We start from the raw sequence: 12,335 nt of genomic DNA, 5'->3' as shown, positions 1-12,335 counted from the left end.
GACATATTGATTTTTCATGAAAGTAAAAAGTACATTAAAGTATATTAAGTGTCCATTCTTAATTTCGTAACATTATATATACATTTGTAACCTGGTATTAAAACAGAGTGCTACCAAATATCATTGTATATTGAATAGTTAACTTTCTTTCAAATCAAGCGTTTTGGTAATGCATTAGTGCAGGGACCTATATTTTGTTTGTATAGGTCCCTGATTAGTGTATGTTTTTTGTTTGTGCTTTTGTTTTCTTTGATAGACTAAGGTATTCAATGTGTGGTTTTAATTACAGTTTCAACGCACCGACAAACATTTCTGTATGTTTTACATTCGCAAGAAATTTGTATGAATGATATAACCTTTTACTTAAAACAATTACACTCATCAGTGCATAAAGGTGAACTGTCTCTTATAACTCGGTTAAAAGTTCATTCAATTAGGATCTTATCTCAGAAACGGTCTTCGTTTATTTTCACTTCGTTTTATGATACCAAGTTTATAAGCGGTAAATGACAGTTCAAAACATTAATTATTTCAGCTCCAATGTACCTATATCATTGCTGCAACATTCGAATTTACAGACCAAAATATGTCACCTCTTGTAAATAAATGCTTATTAAAGCGTCAGCGCCGGAATTTCCGGATTCGCGTATGTGCCCGGATGTCTTGCACTGGTTTAACTGGTGTAATGGGTTATAAGCGCCCTTAAGATGAAGAACTTTGAACATTAATCTTGTTAAGCTGGAATGATACTCATAAAGCAACTAACAATAAATGTTATCTTAATCCTGGCCTTTATTTCTTCGCAGACATTTAACATTTTAGAACTATTAGAACTGAAAACAACATAAGTATAGGCGTGCTTTTCACAAATAAATACAAGCTATCATTCGGTGAATTCGATAATCAAAAATAATATATTAACCAATTAAAAACATTTAAAACAAGATGTGTTTGTGAAACACTATGACCCCCATATATTTGACCTTTGACCTTGAAGAATGACCTTGACCTTTTACTACTCATAATGTGCAGCTCCATGAGATACACATGCATTCCAAATATCAAGTTTCTATCTTCAATATTTCAAAAGTTACGACCAATCTTGAAGTTTGACGCAAACAAACCAACAAACAGACAGGGCAAAAACAATATTTTCCCCAGTATAGACTGGGAGACATAAAAAAGGGTGAATGAACCATTAGCCCATGACCAAAGAAGAGTCTCAAACTATTGTTAAACGCCTTATATTGCATTAACTTCCCTTACAGGCTGGAAGTTAATTAAAGTTAAAATCCATTTCCAAATCCGTTTAGAACATTGCTCATTAGTAATGTTTAATATATATTTATTTTTAATGAAGTATTGACTTTGTTTCTCATTATTTGATCACACTACTATAATATTTATCTAAATCAACAGTTTATCTATAAATACACAAACCATTTTAGCAATACGTCTGGAGAAGGATGTCAGATTATAACGTTGTACCTCCTCCGACGTGTACAAAGTCGCGGAAAAGGGATATTAAATCGTAGAAACGACATAAATAAACACATGCGTGCGTCACATCTGTGCGGCTGTACCATATCGTATTCGTCGTTGAAAATGTATCAATATAAAACGCCCAGATTGTAGCCGGGATTTGACAAATATAACTATTCGCGTTGAATATGTCAACTGTAAACCCGGATACAGATGTTGTTCGTCGGACCACTGATTGGACCAAATCTGTATGCTGTACACTATACGTTAATAGATCAGCAGCTATTGCAGTTTTTATGTGATATGTGCTTTTTGTTTTATAACAGTTAGTTGTATGCGTATTCGTTATTATGCTGACATTTGAGGCAACATTGTATGCAAGTCCCTTTTATCAATGAGAATAGACTTTAAATGAGTTCGTCTTAATGATTGTCGCATGCGAGCAAGAAGGGATTTAATGCTATGAATCCGTGAGCAATAGAGAAAAAAGAGGAATGTATGAATTAGTTCTTGGGTTCAGTTTCACAACTGAGTTGTGACGTAATTGCTAATAGAAATATTGAAAATTACATTGAGATTTTGATAGAAATATCCTTTCAATCACACTACGGGCTTTTTAGATTGTTGACTGAATGAGCGACGAACTGAAGACGGTCGGTCAGTAGGTAATCCAATACGTGCAAATTATATATAGTTATACTGGCGAGTCATTAAGTGAATGCGTTAATGAGTAATTACGCAATCGCAGAAGGATAATATGTGAACAGAGGAAAGCTGTTGTAGGCAGCGAGCGATCAAGCGTTTGAATAATGTATTTACGAACCAGAACCACCAGATGGTGTGTAACCTTTCATGATCCGGTCGTTACCTTCAGCTTCGCTTATGCAATATTTTACCACGGTGTTTAAATTAATTTTATTCAACAAACAAGTTATCATGCCATACACTATATTATATTCCAAAATATATTTTTAACTAAGGTATGCATACCTTTAAAAATATTATCATAAAGTTTCATTCGACGGATGGCTTTACAATACGTGCGCTTAAATAGCAACAACACATCGATTCAATTCAACGATCATAAAATTAGTCGTGTTCTGAGAAAACTGGGCATAATGCATGTGCGTAAAGTGTCGTCCCAGATAAGCCTAGTTAGGCTAATCAGGGACGACACTTTCCGCCTAATGTGATTTTTGCTTAGCAGAGACTTCATTTAAACGACAAATGTCATAAACGCGGAAAGTGTCGTCCCAGATTAGCCTGTGCAGACTGCACAGGCTGATCTGGGATGACAGTGTACGCACATGCATTAAGTCCAGTTTGAGCTCAGAACGCGGCTCCTATCAATGTCGATACAACGCACAATAAATTAACCCCTTGCATGCTGGGAAATTTGTCGTCTGTTAAAATGTTGTCTGCTGAATTTCTAAAATTAGCATTTTCTTCGATTTTTTTCAAAGAATACTATCACTATAGCAAACAGTTTGGATCCTGATGAGACGCCACGTTCTGTGGCGTCTCATCAGGATCCAAACTGTTTGCAAAGGCCTTCAAAATTCGGTTCCAGCACTGAAAGGGTTAACGGCCTATTTTCGCCATAGGCGTAGCTTTGGCCCAATAAATAGATGATAAAATACAAGTATCAAGAGCTATCTAACACCTCATGGTGTAATCAAGGTGAGTGCATTTTTCGTTTAAAAATGTAGAACTATTCTATTGCAATATCCTGGTCAGTGTATTAAAAGCTCCAATAGTGTTATCCCAATGTATAGTTTTCATACGTATGAAGATGAATGCAACATCAAACGGGTTTAATTGAACGTATTGTTAAATGTCGTCAAGGATCCTGGGCTGTGTAATCCACCGTTGTGGTCGTATGCTATAAACAAAATAAAACGATGAAAGATCCTGAATTATCCACAATTTAACGCAAATGAGCCCAAAACGTTAACAATTATCTGAAATAAATATGAGCCATTTTGATGTTATTTTCTGTTAAATCGAACAGAGCTGTTACAATTTTTATATTTAAACGTCTTCTGAACTTAACGCGCTAACACTGTTATTACAGACAAAATCACTCATTTAGGCAATGGGCAATCACTCCAACAAATACGACGTGTAGTTCTGAACTTAATTTTTACATTAAAGAAACAGTTTATTTGTTATACGTCGACATTGTCTAATGTACGTGCCGTATCGTGGATACTTCGTTTGAATTATTAATGAAGCGCATGGAATGGATTTCTAGGAAGCCAGTTACCGATCAACATAGTCTTATTGAATTTGATTTATAACATTACATGTCAAAGTTGAACGTCAACGCCGAGCGTTTCTGCCTAGCGTCTAGAAAAAAGGCCTTGGCAAACAGCGTAGACCCAGATGAGACGCCGCATGATGCGGCATCTCATCAGGGTCTGCGCTGTTTGCTTAAAAGAATTTCTGTAAGAAACATTCTAAATATATAAATAAATATACTAGACATCCCTTATTTTGGAAATAAATTGATCAAATTTAGAAGGATGGGAGAGTCCACTAGGCACGAATGGATAAACATACGTTGTGTTGCATGCATGCCTTCAACGCGTGTCTGAGTAGTGTTTCAACAACAGTATCAAGTGGTAGACCGCACACGGTGAGCAGGTAGATTGGCATAGTCGCTGTAAACAGGGCAATAAACTTTAAATAATAAACAAATTAATTCAGGTACCAGGATGTTTAACAGGGCAGTAAACACATTTTAGCCAAATAATAAACAACTTAATTCAGGTACCAGGATGCTAAACAAATAACTAACATTATTGTATGAAGTAATGTGCATCATTTAATATAAGGTTTCTTGGAAGAAAATTGTGGTATACCTGTTGTTTTTGTAACCGCCCTCCTGACAGTGAATGATAGTGGTATGTAAAGTGAAAAAAATTATATGTATGATATACATGTATAACAGGATTAAGTTTTGAAAAAATAACAACAGAAATAAACCTTCAAAAATATTGCGTGTTCTTGAAGATACAAATAACAAACGTACTTCCCAATACTGTACAATTAAATGAAACATTCAAACGTATTTTTACTAAGCAACAGTATGCATTTTGAACCATTTCATACCCATTACATTCAATGCACGGGATTTACACAATAGTAAAATCTCTTTTTCTGATCTGACATAAGCACAATTTTGGCACTTACATTTAATCGTAAAGGCTAAATGAACATACATTGCTACCCAAGCACAAAGTAAAAAAAGTGGCAATTTCTGAATAAATATACATTGTCATTTGCAATTAATTGTTTATTAACATTTAAACCTGACTCCTGACTAACTAAACGCATAAATGATTGAACATAAGTATATACTCAAACCTGATTTTAGTATGTATGGTTGCTAAATTAATAAACGATTCCTGATTTAAAATGTTAATGTATATCCTTACAAAGTTGCCATTTTTGATGTACATTTTCATATCATGCTAAATACGTCGGTATCCAAATATTCAGCAAACTAATAGGTTCTGAATTACAACACTGTATTTCATTGGCAGAAATTTGTGTCAACGACAGTTACGTCAAATGACCTTCGGACAAAGAGTGTGATCTTTAAAAACTAGCGTTCACATGGAACAAACATCTCATGAAATAAAAAAGTTTATTACATCAATTGAAATATTTTCCCGAAATAAACACCGAGACGTGACGGTAAACTGTAATATTGTAACAATAATGATACTGGATAAATATAAGCGTGCATTATTGTGCGTGTTTATAGGTTCCCTAAGTGTTTTTGAAATATGGGACTACAGCTATTAAATGAACGAAATGTGATAGAAAATACTCAAAACGCCATAAACAGCTAGATCTTATGGTAGCAGACACACTTTTTTAATATGTTATTAATCAACAGACTGTTATGTCACACGCAGGTGTCTCCTTCACATTTTTCACCATTGCGCTTACTGGCCAGCCGCAAGTTTGTTTACGAGCCCATGCAGCATTTACTTTGATATATACATTAGGTGGTGATTTTTACGTTTCACTTTTACCATAATTAATAGACATGTTTTCTGTGCATCCGGTATTATATGTACAACGATAACAATACAATGCAAAATATCGACAACATGAACAATGCATTGTGACCAGATATGTTCGAATTAAGTGGAATAGTTTGCCCCAATGAATAAACCAAAGATTAGTGTCAATGCATTCACCCCTTCTGATAAACACATTTCGAGTAGCCTTGACGGTCAAACTGCAATAATGCCGTATTGTTGTCATCAAATCATCGTCTACGTATGCAAATGAAAGAAAGATAAAAACGTGTTTATTTAGACCACTGGAACAGGTTGTAAAAGAACATGGAATGTTTTCCGAAGTGACCTTTGTTATATTCAAAATACATATAGTTGAATAGTATGGTTGCATTTGGTACACAGAATAACACCACAGGACAAAAACCGTTTGGATCGTGGCCCTATGATTCTCGTATAAAATTTGTATTTATGCCTTTATGAGGGATCTTAAACTGTTTAACATCTGCACACAAGAGCGTTCTAAAACACGGTGACCAGGCCAATTGGCACGACGTGCGTTGTAACACACCACTCAACGCGTACAAGCTTACTAAAAACTAAATTCATCAATTATTTTGGTGTGCTGTTCCACTTCAAACACGGTGAGCAGACAGATTGGTACGGGCGTCGTAAAGAGATCACTCCACATTTAACGGCTTAATAAAAATACATTCATTTAGCTATCATCCGGTTTAATATTGTCTTATACTTATAATATAAAGTAACACGAGGCTGTTACATCGCGGTTTGTGAATTAATTAAACGTTTATAGAGCAGCTTACTATTTAGACGATGTTCCCATTTTAGAGCAACACGTATCTACATATAGTTGATAGAAACATGATGTGAATTCAATAGTTTGGTTGAAGAAACGTGACTAGAGGTTGTGGCACGATATTTGTAATTAGTCTCGATATAATTTTTTTAAATAAAATTTAATATCAGTTAATATTAAGACGACAATGTGCTATTATTATAATTACACCATTAATTATACAACAATGTGCATGGATATTTTGTTGAGCACACTTCACGATAGAAACATTATTCCATGTATCGGCGTTTTTAACAAGCCTAATAACAGATGTAAACAAGATGTGTTTGTGAAACACTATGTCCCCCAATATATTTGACCTTTGACCTTGACCTTTGACCTTGAACGATGACCTTGACCTTTCAACACTCAAAATGTGCAGCTCCATGAGATACACATGCATGCCAAATATCAAGTTGCTATCTTCGATATTGCAAAATTTGACCTTTGACCTTGACTTTTGACCTTGAAGGATGACCTTGACCTTTCACCACTCAAAATGTGCAGCTTCATGAGATACACATGCACGCCAAATATCATGTTGGTATCTTCAATATTGCAAACGTTATGGCAAATGTTAAAGTTTGACGCAAACCAACAAACCAACAAACAAACCAACAGACAGGGCAAAAACAATATGTCCCCCAGTACATAAAAATAAGATTCGCTCTTTTCGTGAATACTCATACATTTATTACAGCATGTACTTTCATCAGATCGCATCGAAAAAAAATCAAATTAAAGTAAAATTACCGGTACCTTGTGTTTATCTAGGCATGGAGTATAACGCAGGCAATATGCTTATAACAAGAATTTCGTAGTGTTTCCCCACACTACGGTCGTCGTAACATCAATGAATTATATAAAGCTATCAGATAACTTTAGAAACCCCCGCGCTAAGATTTGACTGGGCCCAAACAAAGTTGTTATCAAAACCCTGCTGTCATTTTGATAATATTTAACTTTTTATTGCATTATGCATGTTTTAACCATTTCGTATTTATCACTCAAGCGCAGATTTGAATGAAATCAAATATAATAAAAGTCAATTTTTTTTAAGTAATTGTTTGCATTAACCCATTTATGCCTAGCGTCTAGAAAATAAGGCCTTGGCAAATAGCGTAGACCCAGATGAGACGCCGCATGATGCGGCGTCCCATCAGGGTCTGCGCTGTTTGCTTAAAGGAATGTCAGTGAGAAATATTCTTAATATAGAAATAAATATACTAGACATCCCTAATTTTGGAAATAAATTGATCCAATGTAGAAGGATGGGGGAGTCCACTAGCCATAAATAGGTTAAATAAAAACAAAAACGTTAAGAACTAGGAATCCGTCTATTACGTGTGATCGCAGCTGCAGGAGCGGTCGTTACATTGAGATTCATTTCTAGGCCATGGATCTTGCAACATGGGTTGTATTAAAATACAAGCTATTTCGGGATGAAATATAATATATATTTATAAAAATATGCATTACTCAACTGTGCATCTAAATATGCCACACATATATGCCCACACATCGTGTATCATTAAATAGATGGTTATATTCAATTTACAGCAAAATAATAAAATAACAATTAAATCAAAGATCATAAACTATATTCATACTAATAACACGCACAATAAATAAATAGTAAAATGATTGAAACACCTAAAATAGAGCCAACTACCATATCACATTTGAATATCAACGCCACGATATATTGCTACATACATGCATTAGATAAGAATACAAAATAACATACATTGTTTTCAGTTGTTGTTGTTAAGGACCTAGCACTAAACAAACATTATTTAATGTACACTATGTTCAACAAACATATTAAGAACATGAACAAAACAACTTTTTATAATCTACTGGTTTAACCCATTTATGCCTAGTGGACTCTCCCATCCTTCTAAATTGGATCAATGTATTTCCAAAATTATGTATATATATATAGTATATTTATTTCTATATTAAGAATAATTCATACAGAAATTCCTTTTGTAATTTAAGTGCCAAAAAAAGCTATAACGATTTTATAACAATTTTCTGAAAACCGCATAACATGCAAAAGTACTAAATATTTCTCCATATTTGTATCCATTAATACCCCCGATACACCGACTCCGTTCGAAGTACGTTCTGAAAAACACCAAATGTTCATCCGATCATCCCGTTCTACAATTAAACGTAGTAACAACGTACTGGAACGGAATGGACGTACTAAGAACGGATAGGTCGTACTAAGGTTGGATTAGGAACGTGCCAGAACGTAGTGCGATTGGACCGAAATTACCTGCACGATGCCACACCGATCGAGTCCGTTTCTAGTCCGTCCAATCCGTTCTCAGACAGACCGACCCCGTCCGCACTACGTCTCAAGAACGATCTTGTTTCGTGTAAATAAATAGAAACTAAAGATAAGTTTTTACAACGTTTGCAACACGTTCTATACGTTCTCAGTAAGTTCTTAGTACGTTGTACTCGTTTTAAGGAGTTTGCAGTAGATTTCAAGAACGTTGTAATCGTTCAATGCAGTTGTTACAACGTTCAAACCGTAAATACAATACGTTCAGACAATGTGCATATAAATAGAGGTCGTTGTCTTTAAATTCATCATTTGTGATATTAAGTTGAAACATGGACACTCGGCGAGCTGTTAATTTTTTAAATGTTGACTTCGTGCAATTTATGTTAGAAGCAGAGCAGCAATATAATGTTTTGTTGGGCCGAGAAAGAAGGCGGAGACGACACATAACTTGTTGGGTGAGAAATTGGTTAAAAGCAGATAAACGAATAGCCGTAGGTCATTATCAACAGCTGATGGAAGAGCTCCGCTTGGACGACCAGGAGTCCTTTTACAACTTCTTAAGAATCACCCCGCCAATGTTTAACGAGCTTTCGGAACGCATCACCCCACTTATAGAGAAAAGTGACATCAATTACAGAAAGGCTTTGGAACCAGGAATGAAGCTCGCTATCACTCTCGGTCATCTGGCACTAAGAGATAGCTATGCCACCCTTCAATATGATGTCCGGGTAGCAAGAATCACAATAGGCTTAGTAGTGAGAGAAGTATGAATGCGATGCACTGGTGATGGAGCTGAAACATGACGTTTTTGATTGTCCTGTTGATAGTGATGCATGGGAACGCATTGCCGAGGAGTTTAAGAGGCGATGAAATGTTTCACATGCATGTGGAGCTCTGGATGGGAAACATGTTGCCATCAGAAAGCCTCAAAAGACGGGGACCATGTACCATAACTATAAACGCTTTTTCTCAATCGGCCTTATGGCCTTGGTAGATGCAGAGTATAAGTTTATGTGGATAGATGTTGGTGGTTTGGGAAGCCAGTCTGATGCTCAGATTTACAACCAGTCAGAAATGAAAGAAAGTTTGGAAGAAGGCTCTATTGGACTTCCTCCTCCGTCACCCTTGCCAAACGATGAACAGGAATTATGGCGGAATTATTTTCATAATCGCCGTGCAGAACGTGGCTGTAACTACGTCCTAAACGTACTAAGAACGTTATAGGACGCAGTGAGAACTGCCTTTGAACGAGTTACCACTGCACAAAGAATAAAGAAGAACTGCGTACTAACGTGATCGAACTGGCTGAGGACGCGCTCGGTCAGACTGGAAACGGTATACCAACGGGGACAATGGTAAAATTGACCCGATTTGAACTGGATAAAGACGGGCTGGCAACGGGATAGGACGAGATAGGAACGAGCTGTACGTAGCACGAACTGTGTATGAACGACATTCAATCATATTGAAGCGTTTTTCTGACCAAAACTACACGTTCAAGCAAGTTCACATCCCGTTCTGCATTTTCTTTAGAACGTGTTCGAACTGTCTATGAACGTGCTTGGTGTATGGGCTCCTTAAAGCATACTACATACAGGTTTATACACATGATACAATCTGATGCAGAGTCCATAATTATATATAGTTATATAAGATCAAATGTATATATGCACCGTGGTAATTAAAACGTACTTTAACCCATTTATGCCTAGTGGACTCTCCCATCCTTCTAAATTGGATAAATTTATTTCCAAAATTAGGGATGTCTAGTATATTTATTTCTATACTTATAATATTTCTTACAGAAATTCCTTTAAGCAAACAGCGCAGACCCTGATGAGACGCCGTATCATGCGGCGTCTCATCTGGGTCTACGCTGTTTGAAAAGGCCTTTTTTCTAGACGCTAGGAATAAATGGGTCAACAACAATATTATTCAGAGTCAGAAACGAACAACTGATAGATTGCAGGTTAGATACGAGACTCCGATCGCCTGTTAAAGTATAAAGTAGCTGATAGACAATGTTGTGAATGCGTGACGAGGCGTCACGATATCTTTAATCGGTCTCTACAGATAAATAATTAGAACACCGTGCACGGAAAAGTGTTTGCTACACACTGTGAACGCAATTAGTCGTGATCAAAATGGACAGAATAATGCTATGACGTTTTTCATACAATAACATTAGAATTTGGCTATTGTAAACAAACAACCACCATGGTCTCAAATGGCAAAACACGTACAATTCGGTTGTTCGTGTACTGCTAAACGACCAACAGGGTCATACTTGTATTCAATGGAGAGTAGCGCACATAAATTCGTTACCTATCCCATCTGAGCGCATTGCCGGTCAAGACTGTACAGCCACTGCGTCAATCGATTCATTATTGGCCATGTTAAACTGACCTTGAAAGTGTCCTTTTAGATGACGTTTTATTCAAGGTTAATCAAGGTTAAAATAATCGTCATATATGATGTTATGAAGTTTGTAAATGTTTTTTTTTTCAGCGATACGATTATTGTTATTATATATGCTCTGTGAAAAGGGTGTTTAATGCATGTGCGTTAAGCGTCGTCCCAGATTAGACTGTGAAGTCCGTACAGGCTAATCTGGGACGACACTTACCGCCTAAACTGGATTTTGGCAAAGAAGACACTCTTTGTAACCTGAACATACCATGCACAGGCTAATCTGGACGACACTTAACGCACATTCATTAAACCCCATTTTCACAGAGCACGGCACATACACATACAACGTTTGAGCGGACATATAACTGAACAGGTTCGATCATATCGTAACACTATTTGTATTGACATTAGCTGTAAAAGCAAAATAACGCGTTACCAAGGACCGTAAAATTAACCGCTTATTACGTTCGTTCATTGGCGAAGTTGAATGCTGTTGAATGAAATTGAATATATATATGAGTTATATGAGTATGTTATATGAATGTATGTATTCCACACACTAATATATGTTTAAAAAGTTTGTAGAAACAATTTTCCATTTTTGTTAATATTATGTACACATATAATGAGTATCAGACACCTACTATCCGTAGAATAACTGAACCCGATTACAGTATTCAAGAAAGTATCGCACCAATACGAGCAAGTTAAGACTCGTAAATGTGGAGTCTTAACATGTCACTATCAATAAACTAAGTCACGAAGTTTACCGCCGAAGGACCGTAAATATATTTATATTTGGCATGCATGTGTATCTTATGGAGCTGCACATTTTGAGTGGTGATATCAGCCTGTGCGGGACGACACTTTAAATATGCATCAAAAATTATATCCACACGAATTGGCAAACTACCGATAAAAAAACTTCAAAAAGAAATTGTTAATGTTACATTCTCACGAAGTGATTATTAAAAACGATAATACGTGAATCCCCTAATCCAGTTCGGACGTATGTAGTATTTCAGCATCAACACCAGAATTACACGAAAGGTCAGTATCCAGATTTGCAGACGAATCACTTCCGCTAATGACTCTTCCTGCGCCCCCGTTGTCACTAGTAACGCCGTGTAAGGCAGGCGCATTTTCATAAATGTCGTTGAACACAGCTTTCTCGCCGCGGAGATCGCATACCACGTTTGTTAATGCTTTTATATAATTTTTCGCCAGCATGAGGGTCTCGATTTTTGATAGT

Source organism: Dreissena polymorpha, chromosome 2, assembly GCF_020536995.1.
Source record: "Dreissena polymorpha isolate Duluth1 chromosome 2, UMN_Dpol_1.0, whole genome shotgun sequence".
Lineage (NCBI taxonomy): Eukaryota > Metazoa > Mollusca > Bivalvia > Myida > Dreissenidae > Dreissena > Dreissena polymorpha.
Note: the sequence above shows the minus strand (reverse complement) of the source record.